Genomic DNA, 9,079 nt, shown 5'->3' on the forward strand with positions numbered 1-9,079 from the left:
AACTTGCCACCATGATCTTGGAGGTGGGGAAGGGCACTTGCACCAGGCCCCACCCCCAGACACCATGAAGCATGCTCCCTAGTCCCCCTACATTTGGAAAAACTGTTCCTGAGGGGGGCATGATGGAAGGGTGACAGATCTCTTAGGTATCCTGAAGGGGAAAAATGCTTGTGCACTGGCTTGAAAATGGAACCTCAGGGGACTTCCTGGGTGATCCCATGATTAAGACTTTGCCTTCCACTGCGGGGGGTGTGGGTTTGATCCCTGGTCTGGGTGCTAAGATCCCTCACGTCTCTTGGCCAAGAAACAAAAACATAAAACAGATCTGAGCAAAAACATAGAAACAAAAACATAAAACAGAAGTCATATTGTAACAAATTCAGTAAAGACTTTAAAAATGGTCCACATCAAAAAAAAATCTTTAAAAAAATGATTTAAAGATAGACCCACCATCGCAGAGATAAACCCACTATCCTGAGGCTATTATCAATGTATTATCTACAGAAATGGATTCACCACAGGGCCAACCTCAAATAAGAATGAAAATAGAAACGATCTGTGTGCAAGTATTGTATTCGTTGTTGTTGTTCAGTCACTAAGTTGTGTCTGACTCTTTCCGACCCCATGAACTGCAGCATGCCAGGCTTCTCTGTCCTCACTACCTCTCTGAGTTTGCTCAAACTCATGTCCATTGAGTCTGTGATGCCATCCAACCATCTCATCCTCTGATGCCCCTTTCTCCTCTTGCCCTCAATCTTTCCCAACATTAAGGTCTTTTCCAATGAGTTGGCTCTTTGCATCAGGTGGCCAAAGTACTGCAGCTTCAGCATCAGTCCTTGCCATGAATATTCAGGGCTGATTTCCTTTAGGATTGACTGGTTTGATCTCCTTGCTGCCCAAGGAACTCTAATCAAAGAGTCTTCTCCAGTGCCACAGTTTGAAAGCATCAATTGATATACGTGTTCTAGAAAAGGAAAACCTTCAATTTTATGGTGACTCAGAACAGGAAACACACATGTTAAAATTTGCTAAATGACCACATGATACTTCGACAAGCCACACACATGAATTATGTCGGTGCTTCTATGGGAGGGAACCTGTGCTGGAACCTACATGTTCAGCATTTTTAAAAATGTAATATTATTATATTCCTTCTTGAATAGTCATATGAACTGAGTAATCACAGTAAATCACTGGTACTATACTTCCACATTCTGCTTTGATGAAGTGCTAAAATATAAGAAAGATACAAAAAGTATAAACTGGATTCCTTTATTTGGCTTTGTAGGCATTATATGGATTAGGCATGTGCTTCCTCTCCACTTTCTCTTGTTATTTATCTCAAGTTACTCAGCTTTGAAGATAGCTTTCTGAAACCTCCACCCATGGGCTGGTGGCCTGTACATCAACTTACATGTGTGACGAAGTGCCGGGGAGGAGACATCCCAACTCAGGGATGGAAGCCGGGTCTTCTGCGTTGCAGGCAGATTTTTTACCATCTGAGCCACCAGGGAAGCCCAGAATAGAGCAAAAGAGCCCTAATTATCCAAGAAAATAAAAGAAGCAGATAGATAAATAATTTGGGGAATAAGATGAAAGACTTTACGTTTTACTTGAGAGCATTTTTTTCTAGGAATTCTTCGGAGTTCCCCCAAAAGAATACAGTGGTGGGAAAGCAGAGTTCTGCCTCCAAATTATGTTCCCGTGATTCTCAGCCTGGACTTGATACTAAGTTTGGTGCCACAATATATCACACAGTTCCTTTCTTTTATGTGGGGAGACACATTTAACATTTAGAAAAAGAATTGCTCCAGTTCCTGTTAATAGCAGCTTTGGGGGATGGAGGATCATGAGAAATCCAGGAGTGCTGTCTTCACAGCAGGAGTTATTTTCAATTCCTTCCCCTACTTCTTCCTGCCCCAAAGCTGGGAGTACAAGGGTCCCCTTTCCATGTGTTCTGTCTTCCCCTCCATACCTATTCCCAGCTGACTTTTCCTCCCCCATCCACTGATTAATCCAGCCCAGGCTTTCTACTGCCTCCGGCCTCTGGAACTCAAACCACCTGGAAATGGTCCTTCTGGAATAGTGGATGGGATCCAGGGAGCTCCATTCATCTGTTCAACAAATGTAAGTGCCAACTACATTCAGTGTGCTGAATTCCAAAACCTACAGCCAGGGTTCCTATACTCAGATGCTTAAAATTATACTTGCTATTTGAAGATCCTCCAAGATGTGGGCTTGGGAAATAGACAATTAGAACAGGAAAGAGCACAGGGACCCTGGGCGTGCGTGCTAAGTCTCACAGTCACGTCAGACTCTTTGTGACCCCATGAACTGTATGTAGTCTGCCAGGTTCCTCTATCCATGGGATTTTCAGGCAAGAATACTGGAGTGAGTTGCCATTTCCTCCTCCAGGGGCTCTTCCCAACCCAGGGATTGAACCCGAGTCTCCTGCATTGGCAGGTGGTTTCTTTACCACCAAGCCATCTGTGAAGCCCCTATGATGAACCTAAAGCACAGGTTAAGTGAACGTGATCTGTCTTTTAACATGTGAAATTCTCAGGACATGTGTACATGAGGAGGATTAACATGAAATCAAGAAAACTTACCACGGACACTGCAGTTTAAAAGGTACTTACTGCCTCAATTAAAGGAAACAGCTGGCAGGCTCCTTTAATCCAACTAATCTACAATAGGGTGCTTTTTTTTTTTTAAACATGTTCAAGGATCATAAATTTTACTCAGTCTTTTATAGCCTTTGGCAGGGTGCCAAGGCTTATTAAGAAATTGCAGAAGCCATAAATATAAAAAATGTACAAATTCTCCCTTGAGTAACCACATGAATGTTTCCAACAACATGTCCAAAGCCATTTTCCCCCTTCTGTGAAGTTGTTATAAAATATACTTGGCACAGATCTACATCTGCTGCTCTAGACTGATTTATAGCAAAAATTTAAATTAATGTGTTTTTAAGGACATTTGCAAAAAAGGAATAAATGTGAATAAACTCTAAATCTGAATCATAGTCATCTGGTTATGCTATAAATTTTAAATATCAATTAAAAAAAAAACAAAGAAAAAACCCAAGCTGGCTCTGCTCCCTATCATTCAGCGTCCATCCTTCAGGCATGCTATTTAAGGCCTGTGTTGTCATTAGAAAAGACGTTTCTAGGAACACGAGTGTGTGTGTGTGTGTGTGTGTGTATGCTGCAACTCCCCAAAATTCATATATTCCACACAAATTTATTATAGGATGGGCTTAAATCTCTTGTTTCTTTTCTAGAACAAAATCTAACTAGGTCTTAGGGACTTCTCTCTGGCAGTCCAGTGGTTAGGACTCCACGCTTCCATTTTAGGGGCACAGGTTCAATCCCTGGTCGGGGAACTGGCATCACACAGGCTGCACAGTGTGGCCAAAAAAATAAAGTTTATATTTTTTAAAAATCTAACCAGATTTTAAACATTCTTAGGTTCATCATGACTTTGTAAGAGCTGTCTTTGCGTCTCAATTCAAATGTTACTCTTCCTCCCCTTATCTACAGTATCAGCAAAGTCTGCCTTGCTTTTCTTCAGCTTTGATCAGAGGAACAAGTTTTAACTTGGCTAATTTATCCCGAGTAAACATTGCAGTAGTTGGCACCTTGGGAGTACATCAAGTTCTGGCAAAGAAGTCCCTCTAACCAGGGGAACCCAAAGTCTTAGTGATTTACTTACCATTTCAGCGGCAAGATCCTCTTTAAGGACAACCCTTTACCGGCATCTTCTTTCTTTTTTTCCCCTGGCTGCACCACTTGGCTTATGGGATCTTAATTCCCCAACCTGGGATCGAACCCCAACCCCTGTCATTGGAAGCATGGAGTCCTAATCTCTAGACCACCAGGGAATTCTCCACTGGCATTTTCTTTAAAGTCTATGAATGGGTATATCAATAATTTTTAGTAGCAATGATCTTTAAGTAGGGGCCCTGCTTAGCCTAGATTAAGGCAGAAAGCAAGTTAAACTTAATCACATGTAAATTCACCTATCCAGGTAAAGCCAGCTTCAATGTCAACAAAACCCAGTCTTTCTCTATCAGTCAACTCTGTTTGTCTGTCTCAGGCAGTTCCTCCCTTTACAGAGTCCAGAGAGCTGCTAGCAGTTTCAGGCTTATGGGGCGTCTTCTAAGCAACCCCCACAAATATTCAAGGCCTGAGTCTTATTGACCAGAACCAGGTCATCGTCTGACCACCCCGAATCAATCCCTGAGGCTTGGGGGATGTCATACAATTGAGTTGTTGTCCATTGACATTGTATACAATCAACGTTAGAAAATAATGACTTAGGCTTCAATTATATACTCACCCCTGGTGCTGGGGGGTCAGTATATAATTCTGTTTCTTGGTCAAGCTCTGTCAACTCAGACAAGAAAGGGAAAAGAATTACCCCTCCAAGGAAAAGTACTTGGTACCTAAAGAAGATTATAAGTGGCTGGCACATTTTTCCAAAACAAAAACTCTATTTCTACTGCTGATAAAAGAACATAATAAATGGGTTTAGGTCCTCTTCTTTTCCAATTCTCTACCGTCCTAGCCAATCTCATTGATGGTTCTGGCCTCCATTGTTGTTTATGCACTGATGGCTCTTCCATGTAGGTCTCTAGCCCAGATCAGTCCTGAGTCCCAGCCCAATAAGTAATCCAACTGCCTACTTAACATCTCTTCTTGGACAAATCAGAAGCATTTTCAACATCGCATCTCAAAAGTTGAACTCATGGCCTCCCTGTCCCCGTACGACTCTTTCTTAGGGAAGCCTTCCCTAACTTTCCCAAGGAGATCAAGTCTGCCCAGCAGAGACAGCCAGTGTATGGTGTACCTCCCTTTTGGCGCTGGACACAAGCACAGGGTCACATTTGTTTGCATGTTGTTTGATTCGTATTTGTCTCCCTTCCTAGACTGAAGCCCCATGAGGGTAGTGACTGTATCTTTTTTCCTTAACATCATATCCCATAGAGACTGGAACACAGATATTCAATCAACATGTCATTTATTATATTAGTATTTATTGGTACATAACTATTTATTGAGAAGTGTGTCCCACTACTGTATAAATACCCTCTAAGAAAAGACAGTTTGCTAGTCAGAAATTAATCCAAAGTACAGAAGACCAGATGGGTGGTAGTGGGCAGGAAGATATTGATTATGAATACATGCTCCTTGACACCCACTGCCCTGCAACACTGATCTCCTAAGGTGAATTTAAAAGGCCACCTTGAAAGATTTCCAAGGGTGTGAGGGCTCTCAAAGACATGAAAGTAAAAAAGATTGAATGTAATATCATATATGTATATATTTTTATTGCATATGCATGCATTTATATTTCTATTCAACAATACAGCAGATCTATTCAGTTCTACATTTGGGTTCCTCTAAAATGTATAGAGCATTCATATTTTTTCTCTAAAGTTATAGATAGCGCTTTTATTACAATGAAAATGCTATAATCTTTTCATTAAGTTTCCTAAGCTATTAAAATTTTTATTGACTAAAAGATTCTTTAAATTCTATAATGTTTATAATTTTCAAATGTTTCCCACACACGGTTTCATGTAATCCCCTAAAAACCCTCATCTCCCCACCCCTCTGTGTCCCCTCTGCACTTACTCCTCCCCACTGGTTTGTTCTCTGGTCTCTGCATCTGCCTCTTGGGGATTTTATTCACTAGTTTGTTGTAACTTTCACAGTCTACATATAAGGGATACCATAAATTACTTGTATTTCTCTGTCTTATTTCACGTATGTTCTCCAAGTTCATCCATGTTGTTGCAAATATCATTCTTTTTATGGCTGAGTAGTATTCCATTGTGTGTGTCTCACATCTTTATTCATTCATCTGTTGATGAACGCTTAGACTGCTTCCATTCCTTAGCAATTGTAAATAATGCGGCTATGGACCCTGGGGTTCGTGTATCTTTCTGAATTTGTATTTTATAATATTTTATATTTAGTTATGAAAATCAAGCAATTATTGAATAGCATCCTGTCCATTATGGTTGAGATGTCCCTGTGTTAGAAGTGATCAGCCCAGGAGGAAATAAATCAGAGACTGATAAGATCAGAGAAAAGGGCAGGGAATGAAACGCAGACAAGGAAGGAAAAGTCAACAATAAGATGTGATCAGCCAGGGAGCAAATTGTCCTTCAAGGAAGCCAACTCTGTCACAAAGTTCAACATGTTTAATAAACAAATGTAGCAGTTCTGGTGGTAATTTTTGTGTTATGTGCTTTTTTTACCATTTTTTAAAGTGGCAGTTCTGGAAATTTTTTGTCCCATAAAAGCAATTAAGTAGATTACCAGAAGGCTGTGAAGTAAAACAGCTTTAAAATAGTGAGGAGCTGTTAGTTTTATAGACAACAGCCATCATAATAAGAATCTATTCTTTTTTTAAAAAAATTTTATTTATTTATTTTGGTCGTGCTGGGTTTTAGTTTCAGCATGTGAACTCTAACTCACAGCATGTGGGATCTAGTTCCCTGACCAAGAATCACACCTTGGCCCTCTGTATTGGGAGCTTAGACTCTTAGCCACTGGACCACTAAGAAAGTCCCCTAAGAGTGAAAGACTGCAGAGGAATACTGAAATATTAAAATCAAATGCACAAGTTAAGAGAAAGGACATGGGGAAAGTGAATAGCATTCATGAACAGCAGGAAGCAAACAAGGTGAATGTACACAACCGTAATATCAAGAGATTAAAAAGTAAATTTGCTAGAGGAGAAAAAAGTAAAAGTTTTCCCCCATTAAACTCTGAAAGCTTTACTTCACAATACTCTGAGAGCATCCTGGTAACATTTGAAACTATCTGATTTTATTAGCAATTCTAAAGAAGGAAGTGACATGGTATCTTGTTCAAATTCAGTAATTATTAAGTGATCATAGAATATATCATTTCATTTAAAAAATCACGAGGCTAGTTAAATCATATTGATGATCTGGTCTAAATTTATAAAACAAGCTACCTTTAAACTTTTTTTTGCAAAATCAGGACCAAAGTTTGATATACAATAAACATGGAATACAATATACATATTTTATGTGCATACACACATATGTGCAAACATTATTTTGTAGGTATAATTATGCATTTGCACACATTATAACACAATATTTAATCCAATTCAGGTTAAAATTGTAATTCGATTCGGTGAGCTCCAAATTAGGACAGTTTTATAGTATTGGCAGCAACTGGTATTTCCCATGCCTGCATTTATTTTCTTAAGTCTCTTTCTTTTTTTTCAATGAAGTTATTAAAAAAATTTTTTTTATTTTTTATTTTTCTAATAATTTATTTTAATTGGAGGCTAATTACTTTACAATATTCTGGTGGTTTTTGCCATACATTGACATGAATCAGCCACAGGTGTACATGTGTCCCAACATCCTGAACCCCCATGTGTCTTAGATTTTTACTACTTAGAGTGTGGTGGGTGGACCTTTGAGCTTGTTAGGAATGTAATTCAGTACACCTGGGGTGAGGCCTGAGGGGAGGTTTTTTTTGGTTTTTTTTGCACATCTTACAAATTCATAGGCCATGCCAACACTACTGGTCCACAGACCACACTTCTGAGAAGTGAGATTCCTCTAGAGACTGTCTTAAATGCCTTGGGTAAACTCTATACCTTTTCTTAGGGGTTTCTGTGTTTTCATCTAAAAAAAAAAAAGAATGAGATACTGGGACTTCCTAGTGCACCCAGTTAGAAAAAATATGTTTGAACATATTCAAATATATTAAATTTACATTCTTTATTCTTTAAGAAGAACAACTCCTTTCTTCCCAAATGACAACTCTTATTTAGTGAGAGTTAAAAACAAACTTTCAGAGAGCTATGACAGGCCACTGGTGACACCCTGTGGTCAATCCTTATAATTACAGTAGCACTCTTGAGAGTCCCTTGGACTGCAAGGAGATCCAACCAGTCCATTCTAAAGGAGATCAGTCCTGGGTGTTCTTTGGAAGGATGATGCTAAAGCTGAAACTCCAATACTTTGGCCACCTCATGTGAAGAGTTGACTCATTGGGAAAGACTCTGATGCTGGGAGGGGTTGGGGGCAAGAGGAGAAGGGGACGACAGAGGATGAGATGGCTGGATGGCATCACCAACTCGATGGACATGAGTTTGGGTAAACTCCGTGAGTTGGTGATGGACAGGGAGGCCTGGCGTGCTGCAGTTCATGGGGTCACAAAGACCACAACTGAGCGACTGAACTGAACTGAACTTGGGGTATTTCTTGGTAGGGGGCTTCCCTGGTGGCTCAGATGGTAAAGAATCTGCCCACAATGTGGGAAATACAGGTTCGATCCCTGGGCTAGGAAATTCCCCTGGAGAAGGGAATGGCAACCCACTCCAGTATTCTTGTTTGGAGAATTCCATGGACAGAGGAGCCTGGCAGGCTACAGTCTATAGGATCACAAAGAGAGGGACAGAACTAAGCAGCTAACACTTTCACTTTTACTTTTCAATGTAAAATTAGACAAACTGACATTAGGTGGTTTTGGTTTTGGTTTTTTGTTTTTCATTTTTATTGGCGTATATTTGGTTTACTGTGTTGTGTTAGTTTCTGCTGTATGGCAAAATGAATCTGTTATATATACATATAGCCCTTCTTTTTTGGATTCCCTTCCCGTTTAGGTCACCACAGAGGACTGAGTAGAGTTCCCCAAGCTCTACAGCAGGTTCTCATCCATTTTATACATAATATCAATAGTACATATCTGTCAATCCCAGCCTCCCAATTCATCCCGCCCCTTGCCATTCCCACTTTGGTATACATAAGTTTGTTCTCTTCATCTGTGTCTTTATAGCTGCTTTGCAAATAAGTTCATCTGCATCATTTTTTAAGATTCCACATATAAACCTTAATACATGGTATTTGTCTCTTTATGAGTTACTCTATATGACAGTCTCCAGGTCTATAAATTTCAGTAGTCTGTGTTTTCATACAATTTAATTTTAAAACTTATTATTTTGGAATAATGACAGATTCATAGGAGATTGCTAAGAAATGTATGGGGAAGTCCCTTGTGCCTGTCCCCCAGCCTCTCCC

This window comes from Bos indicus, chromosome 25 (genome assembly GCF_029378745.1).
Source record: "Bos indicus isolate NIAB-ARS_2022 breed Sahiwal x Tharparkar chromosome 25, NIAB-ARS_B.indTharparkar_mat_pri_1.0, whole genome shotgun sequence".
NCBI lineage: Eukaryota > Metazoa > Chordata > Mammalia > Artiodactyla > Bovidae > Bos > Bos indicus.